Source organism: Meriones unguiculatus, chromosome 1 (genome assembly GCF_030254825.1).
Source record: "Meriones unguiculatus strain TT.TT164.6M chromosome 1, Bangor_MerUng_6.1, whole genome shotgun sequence".
NCBI lineage: Eukaryota > Metazoa > Chordata > Mammalia > Rodentia > Muridae > Meriones > Meriones unguiculatus.
The window spans coordinates 176380382-176389079 of NC_083349.1; the positions used below are offsets into that span (position 1 = coordinate 176380382).

Here is an 8698-nt window from a genome sequence, read left to right on the forward strand (position 1 = left end):
CCAGTTCCAATACCGCATGCATGAGGCATGTAGCATGTGCATTTAATACACGCGCTTAGATGCCAGGGACAAGAGGATCAGACATTCAAGGCTGAGCTGAAGAGATGGCTCAGTAATTAAGAACATTGGCTGTTTTTCCAGAGGACCTGGTTTCAATTCCCAGTACCCACAACCATCCCACAATTCTAATTCAGGGATCTGACATCCTCTTCTGGCCTCTGTGGGCACCAGGCATGCACGGTACACAGACATACATGTGGGGAAACATTCATACACATACAATATAAATAAATTAAAATTGTAAGAAGGAATTTCAGGCTGGAGGGATGGCTCTGGGGCTCAGAGCCCTTGCTGCTCTTGCAGAAGGTGCAGGTTCCCAGCACCCACATGGTGGGCAACCATTGGCAATTCCAATTCCACAAGCTCAGATGCCTTCTTCTGATTTCTGTGGGCACAAGGCAGACATGAGAAGCACATGCATACATGCAAGCAAAACACCCACATGTATTAAATAAAACAAATTGTTAAATTTTTAAATAGAAAGAAGTTCAAGGCCATTTTAAGCTCTATAGGAGACTTGAGGCAGGTATATATATATATATATATATATATATATATATATATATATGTGTGTGTGTGTGTGTGTGTGTGTGTATGTATGTATATATGTGTGTGTGTATGTATGTATATATATATATGTGTGTGTGTGTATGTGTATATGTGTATGTATGTATGTATATATATATATGTGTGTGTGTGTGTGTGTGTGTGCGCACATACACATGTATATGTATTTGTGTATATATATCCTTGCTACCCTTGGTCCCTGAAGACTACTGCAGTAGACCCACATTCAGGATTCCATATGACTAATCCAGTTAAACCTCACTACAGTGGGATCCTTGATCTCTATCTGTTCTCTCTCTCAAAAAAAAAAATTAACCTTGCACAATTCACCTTGCCCTGCCCCAGCCTACCCAGCATGACCCCAGTCACTCACTCTCTTGCAAGACCTTTACCGTAGTCTTCGTGTTGCACAGCACTTTGGCTAATGCCCCTGGGCTTCTGTTGAGAACTATGTCAGTAAAACCTGTCTCAAAGTGTGCTCTAGCGTGTGTACCTGTCTTTTTGCTGAGTGGCAGTCATGTGAATCCCCCCTCCCCCCCATCATTTAAGTTTGTCGCTTCTGCTCAGAGCCTCCTGTGGCTTTCCTGTTTCCACGGGATGAAGTTCAGTGCCTGCCTGTCGTTGGGAGACCCTTTATAAGCCTGTCCCGACTTACCCATCCAAGGTACGCCTGCTCCAAATAAGCTGCCCTCCTTCTGCCACTCCACATCCCCTGCCCTCTCCTCCTTCCTCGGATCTCCTGCCCTTCCCTCACTCCTGCCTTCCCCTCACTCCATCTGTACCTAACAAACCTGAGGACCTGCTTCCCAGGACACCATCCTAAACCCACTACAGCTTGAGCACCTGCCTTTGGCTCAGGACTGCTCTAGCGAACGTGCCCAGACTATCTTAACTTCTCACCACCGTCCTCTCTCTTACAGGCAAGATGCGTTCCGTCCTGCAGCACACAGCTGGTGGAAAAGGAAGCTGGGAGAATAGCAGGTGTGCCAAGTTCCTAGATTCTCCCCAGCACGTCAGGTGGGCCCAGGAGAGAGGAGCACAGGCTCAATCACATTCATTCATTCCAAACATCTGTGTGTGTATAGTGCAGGCACTAGATGTGATGCTGGCTGTCTAGGAAGAAAGATGGTCAAGTAACCTGAGCTTAAGTAAAAAGGCATGAATTACTTTCTCAATTTTTTTTCAACATTTATTTTATGTGTATTGGTGTTTTGCCTGCATACATCTGTGACAGGGGGTCAGAGCCCCTGGAACTGGGGCTACCAGAAGGTGTGAGCTGCCATGTGGGTACTGAACCCGCATCCTCTGGAAGAGCAACCAGAGCTCTTAACCGCTGAGCCATCTCTCCAGCCCAACGGGTTGCCTCCTTGACATCACATTTTGTGTCCTTTCTCTCCTTGTGTGACTTCTCTATTATCAGCCTCTGTGTGTCCGGACAGGGGCCTTCGAGTCCTGGGGAAGGAGACACATTGATTTGCAATAAGCAAGTTCAGATCCGGCACGCGTCAGTCACCACTGAGCTCTGGGTAGGAAGTGTCCCTGCTCTCATCCATTTTTAATGCCACAGCAAATCTAGCAGAAAAGAGCCTCTCCAGAAAAAGTCCTCAGAACGAGGGCTTTGTCATTTCAGCATTATTCAGCTGAGGGGAAGCTGAGGAGTCACTCCTGTTTGTCCCAGACTTCCTTGGGGGCTTGACTTGGAACCAAGAAGTTTCCCCTGACAACTTTTCCTTTCAACCCCAGGGTGATCCAGCAAAGTCAAGTGTAATAAGCCCTTGACGGTTTTCCTGGGGCCTGACCCCCCTATCGTCCTGAAGTTGCCGCGTTCGTCCAGTACTTCTGATGACCAGTGAGTTACACGACCTGAGCCACTTGCTTTGACCCCCACCCCGTTCCCATTGCATCTGTACAGGGAGGCGACCACACTAGATCAGCTTGACGTATGAGGACTGAGATGAAAGCCCTTGGTAAGTTCCTAGACTGTTCGGCATAACTCGCCATGGTATCAGGCAGAGCCGCAGATGCCCACTCTCCTTGGGGAAACAAAATACAGGTCATTGGGCTTTTGAAAAGGAGAAAATGTCCCTCCTTTGTGAGGTTACCCTTTCCTTATATATACAATATAACAAGACTGTATGCTGAGGCTGACAGGAATATCCAGTTGTCTATAGCAAAGGTTTAAAATGATTACAAAACTGGAGGAAATCCTCCATTTTTTAAACCATTTTTGTTTGTTTGTTTGTTTGTTTGTTTGTTTTATACACAAGCCATGAAAAACATATATACAGATACTGTATTCTGGCTTCTAGCATGGGAGTTTCTAATCCCCATGCTGCTGAAATCTGGGATAACCAATCTTTTGTGTGTGTGTGTGTGTGTGTGTGTTACCACATCAGGCCTGTTTCACCTACTGTGCGCTACATCAGCCACTGAAACCTTGGACTTCACAGGAAAGAACATTGACCGAGCAAACAAATGTGAGGAAACGGGAAACTTAACACAGAAGCACCTGCCTTCCCGAGGACCAGACTCAGGATAGTTATAGAATAAAGAAACAAGGTGATCTGAGATATGGGGAAAGATGGTCAGAGATAAGGGGAGTGATTGACAGTTTTGCGCTTGTTAGTGGATTTAGTGGCCCTTTATAATGCATGTGTTCAGGAACTTGCACAGAGTCAAAAAACGTCACCATCAGCAGGATCCCAGGGTGGACTTTGGGTCAGAGATGCTCGCACAGGAACAAGGGAAAGGGTGGTGCTCTCAGCCAGTCTGTGATACCTCTAAGTTCCTGAAAAACAACCTAGGCAGCCATTAACATCCCAGGGTGACCCTTCAGTCAGCAGCGCTGCATGTAGCAGGGATGACAAGTGCACTGCTTAGGTCTGAGGCTTCTGCTTTTCCTCCATTGATATTTTTCAACGCAGTATCTGAACTTTTAATGAGCACCAGTGTTTTTATGGGCAGGGAAAAAAAAGTCAATTAGATAGCTTTCACTCTGAAATAAATAAGTGAAACAAGGATAAACAAGGACCCAGTTGTAGGTAGAGAAGTAAACTATGCTTTGGGCCAAGTTCAAGTTGTAGTGAGAACAGCAGCTTGGTTTGGGAGAAGGAAGACTGAGAGGTGAGGCTTGGGTCCAAGATAGAGGAGATGTTTCAGACTATAGAAACTCCAGCTTGTGCATGTATGTGTTACTGAGGGGAGAAGAGAAATGAGGCAGAAGAAATGCTAAGCAATGAGAGGCTGGAGAATGGACCTGATGGCTAAGACGGTAGAGGGAGGACCTGAGTTTGGTTCCCAGCACCCATGTTGGGTAGCCACAGCTGTCTGCAACTCCAGCTCCAGGGGGATCCCACATCCTTGGCCCCCAAGAGTGTCAGCATGCATATGTACACACACACACACACACACACACACACACACACACACAAATCCATTTATTGAATGAAACCAAGAACTCAGTTAAAAATGGGGCATTAGCTTTGGAAAAGGAAAAAGAGAACCTCGTGGGCAGAGGAGGTTTGAGTCAGCTAGGCAGGTTAGAGTCAAGGGGAAAAGCCATGATGTTTTTTTTTAAAAGACACCCAATTGCAGGAACCAGGACATAAGACAGCCTATAAAAATAGAGCCCTGCAAGCCTTCCAGGGACACACAGCCTGATGAAAGAGGCCAAATAAGAATCAATGGGGTTGCGCAGCTGTCATCAAAAGTAAGCTAGTTACAGCTTATAAAGTTTATTAACACATATTGATCTCTGGGCGCCTTCCCAGAGAAAGTGCTTTTTGTATTTAAAGGAGATATGGCCGCAGTCTGTCAGGGAATGAGAATGAACCACAGCAAAAGTACCATTGAGCATTCCCTGCACCAAAGACCGAGGCCCCTCTAGGGAGAGGTGAGCGGGATGTTTACAGCTGAGGGTGTTCCTCACCACTGTCACCTAAAGCCACTGCTGGCCACCTAGGAGCCTTCTGCTGAGGCAGAGTCTTGCGTTACATCATGTCAGTGTGGGTGGAAGAATTTAGAGGCAATACAAGTGACCTTGCTGTCGTCTGTCAGGGGAGATAAAATTTATTCACTGTAAAGCTGTTCGAGAAAACTCCAGACGTCATTGCTCAGTACGGGTTGTGTAAGCAACATGATGGAGCAAGTTAACGTACCAGGAAAGTTCTCAGGCTGAAGAGACGGCTCAGACATGAAAGGGAACTGGCTGTTCTTCCTGAGGACGCAGGGTCAATTCTTAGCACCCACCAGCAGCTCACAGTCTTCTGTAAAACTCCAGTTCCAAGGGGTCTCACAGGCAGCTCTGACCTCTGAGAGTGAAAGCCCCAGGCACACACATTGTGCAGAGACGTATACACAGCTGGAATACTATACGTATAAAATAATAAAACTATACATGTGTGTATACATAGTTTTTTAAGAAGCCTCTCTCACATGGTTTTCTAAGAAAATGGGAACTTTGAAGACCCTGCTCTTCAGCATCCGGGAAGCTCAGCCACCCCGAGGCCTCACTTTACTTTTCAAACACACTTGTCTTCTTACTTCCTCTCTCACCTTCCTTGCAGTTTTTGCTACTTCCTGCCATCTTTCCCGTCTATCTCCTTTCTGCATTCTTTAAGAATTAATTTTTCTCTCCTTTAAAAGAATTTTTTTTTTTGAGACAGGGTTGCTGGCTGACCTGGAACTCACTCTGTAGACCAGGCTGGCCTCAAACTCAAAGATCTGCCTGCCTCTGCCTCTGCCTCTGCTGGGATTAAAGTCATAAGCTACCATTGCCTGGCTTCTCTCCCCTTTTCCGATTTTACCACTGTTTTCATTCTCTCATTGTAGCAATAGAATAAAAAAAAAAAATTTCTTTGCATAGGGACCAATGGTTAAATACAAATTCTACCCCCTCAAGAAATGTTAATAATCTCTAAGTGTTTCCAGCCCATTTGTTTATGCTCAGATCTTATCATATGGTCAGTATCAAAGCAACTTTGAGTGAGGGCAGAAATTAAAGTGCTCTGTGTGTATGTGTGTGTGTGTGTGTGTGTGTTCTCTGGTTTTAAAGTCTACCGCTCACTAACCCACAGCCAAAGCTATAACAAAGAGCCAGATACTGTCTTTGCAACAGAAAGTTGCCATCCAACTCAATGAAAGAAAAAGAAAAAAAAATATATATATATATATATATGTGTGTGTGTGTGTGTGTGTCTGTGTGTGTGTATGTGTGTGTGCAAAAGACTATATATATATATATATATGTGTGTGTGTGTGTGTGTGTGTGTGTGTATATATTTCATCCATTCTTCTATAGTCAGAGCCACAAGCCATGAACACTCCCTTAGCCTCCAGACACAGAACCAACCTATTAGATTTGGAGTCTGCCACAGTTGGATGCGTCTTCTCCTCTCCATCTAACAACATGCTCAGAAACGTCTGTTTATTTATGCCCAGGGCACTCGGTATATCTGTAGGGTATTACTTTATGTAAATGCCAATTGGGAAATGTGTGGTTAGCAACTTGCAAAAATTACTTAGCTCAACTTTGATGCTCTGTGGGAGAAAGTCCATCTGCTTGGCCAGCCAGCAATTCCATCATAGCTAGACAGGTTAAAGGGCAAAGCAGCAGAGCCATGCAGGAGGTACTTTCACTGTGTGTGGGATGAAGAGTCAGCGTAGGTAGAATGGGGTAGGTCCTACCTAGAGCCCTGCAGATTTTCCCCCATTTCTCTTCATAAGAATCCACTAATCAGGTAATAACATTATCCCATTTTAAGTCAGGGCAGGCTGGAATAGAGTGGCACGTCAGAACTACACATGAAGAAATGACATATTCAGATTCTAGCACATGCCGTCTGTCTCCCGCCCCTCCATCGCCACGCCACCTCTTCACCATCCCTCAGGCAAAAGCTGTGTCCTTCCTGGGACTCCCCTATCCACTAGGAACTACTCTAGCCTCCTCTTCTCCTCCCAGAACACCCCACACTCATATCCTTGGGTGCCACCACAAGCTCCCCACTAGAGTGCAAGCCTCTCAGCGCCACTTGAGGCTTCCCAAGTCCAGCCTTTAGCTTGAGGTCCTTTTCATGTAGATGCTCACAGTTGCCGCCAGGAGTCCTGGAGAACAGATGTGTGCTCTGGGTAATACTAGCTTATACTCTCACAGTCAGTGTCCCAACCCTTTTCCCTAGTCCTTCCAGCTCCCTTTTGGTCTCTGTCAGTTCAGGCTACCACAGCACAGTACTAGAGACTGAGAAACTTTTATCAACAACAAAAAATGTTCTGTTCCCCTGGGAGCAGTGGCACAAGCCTGTGATCCCAGCACTCTGGGAGGCAGAGGCAAGTGGATATCTGTGAGTTTGAGGCCAGCATGGTGTCCAAAGTGAGTCCAGGACAGCCAAGGCTGTGTACAGAGAAACTCTGTCTCTAAAATCAAACAAACAAACAAAAATGTACTGTTCCTGGTTCTGGGCTGAAGCCCAAGATTGGTCTGAAAACATGGTCCAGTTTAGGCCTCTGCGGGTTACAGCCGGCTGTCTTCTGTATGGATTCCCATGTCAGGAAGAGGCATGCTCTGGGGTTCTTCTTATATAGACACTAATGAAGCTCACCTCTCTATTGTCCCATGCCTTAATATAACTATCTTGAAGGTCAGGATTTGATTTTTTTTTTTTTTTTGAGACAGGGTTTTATGTATCCCTGGCCAAGCATGACCTTGGAATTCTGATGTTTCTGCCTTTACCTGTCTACATGGACTGCCATGTCTGCTCTTTGCAGTGCTGAGGACTGAGCCTGAGGGCTTGCTCATAGAAGGTAAGTGCTCAATCAGCTGAGCTACATCTTCAGCCTGAAAATTTTCAACATGAATTTAGGGTGCCCAAAAGCCAGGCATTGCACCCCTTCAAGCTCTGTTACAATTACCCTTCTCAATTCTACCCAGCAACTTCACTTAAGAAAATTGGCTTTAATTCCTTCCCCTTATGCATTCTTTGTTATCCATATTTGTTTGTTAGAGATCTATAGTCTAAGAAAGAACTGAATCATAAATTTGGCAGAGGTCCTTGATCTTAATATATGTTTAACAAATGTGTTAATTGACATATCGTTTGATCTCACACTGCACACAGTTCTGCTGTTTGTTCAACATGTAAACATTCATTCATTCATTCATTCATTCATTCGCTTATTGACCAAATTGCTATTACATGAAGTCATTTGTTAGCAACTGGGATCATGAAAAAGAAACATGTTAACTTAACCTTCAGAAACCAAACATCTTGGACTGGGGATTTTAGCTCAGTGGCAGAGTGCTTGCCTGGCATGCTTGATGCCCAAAGTTCATTCCTCAGTATCACACACACGCACCAGAGCACAAGGCTGTAAGACATAGTAAGAAATACTCAACTAAAAAGAAAGGGTGTCCTTTGGCCGATCCCACCTGGCCAGATAGGGAAAATTTCACAGAAAGAAGGACATTGTACAAGGCCATAAGGACCAGGAATCTTTGGAAACTTGGCAAAGCAGGAAACAGAAGGACATTCCAGATGGAGCAAAGAATCTCAGCAAAAGCAGAAAGTAGGAAAGCCTGGGGCATGTACTTGAAACAGAGCAAAGTTCATTTTGCTGGGACACAAAGTCAGGAATGAAGAAGAAAAAGCGAGAGGGGAAGGAAATATCTGTCCAATCTGGAAGATGAAGCAATTCCGAAGTGGCCCAGGACAGAAACCTCAAGCTACCGGCAGAATTCCCCTAATTTACATACTCCTCAATGTCATCCAAGCTAACCAATGACTCCCAGGTCATCGGGCCTTGGGCATGCACAAGCTGCTATACATTTTCTAACTGTGGGTCACCTCCCAACAGACAGTTTTTTTTTTTTTTAATTTAGCAAGAATTTTGCTTATTATATTGGGAGCAGTCGTTTGCATTTTTGCTTTCTAATTAATGCCTTGTTAGGGGTTCCCACAGCACCTTGAGAGAAGACTGTTCCCCACATTCTCCTACCTTCCACCAATTCTTTCTCTCTGCTCACCCCCCTTACGAAGTTGGAGCAAACCCCAGGGAAATCAGCATCACACTCTGAAAC

At 45.1% G+C, this 8698-nt stretch overlaps 1 long non-coding RNA gene across 1 annotated transcript in view; it reads left to right on the forward strand.

Moving 5' to 3' along the window:
* The first annotated feature begins 1197 nt into the window (after window positions 1–1197).
* The window catches only part of LOC132652356 (uncharacterized), a 17361-nt gene continuing 9860 nt past the window's right edge, over window positions 1198–8698 (forward strand). The window contains exons 1-4 of the long non-coding RNA XR_009589866.1: window positions 1198–1291; window positions 1548–1608; window positions 2371–2476; window positions 7298–7425. This is a non-coding gene — a long non-coding RNA (uncharacterized LOC132652356). The remainder of the gene's footprint in view (window positions 1292–1547; window positions 1609–2370; window positions 2477–7297; window positions 7426–8698) is intronic.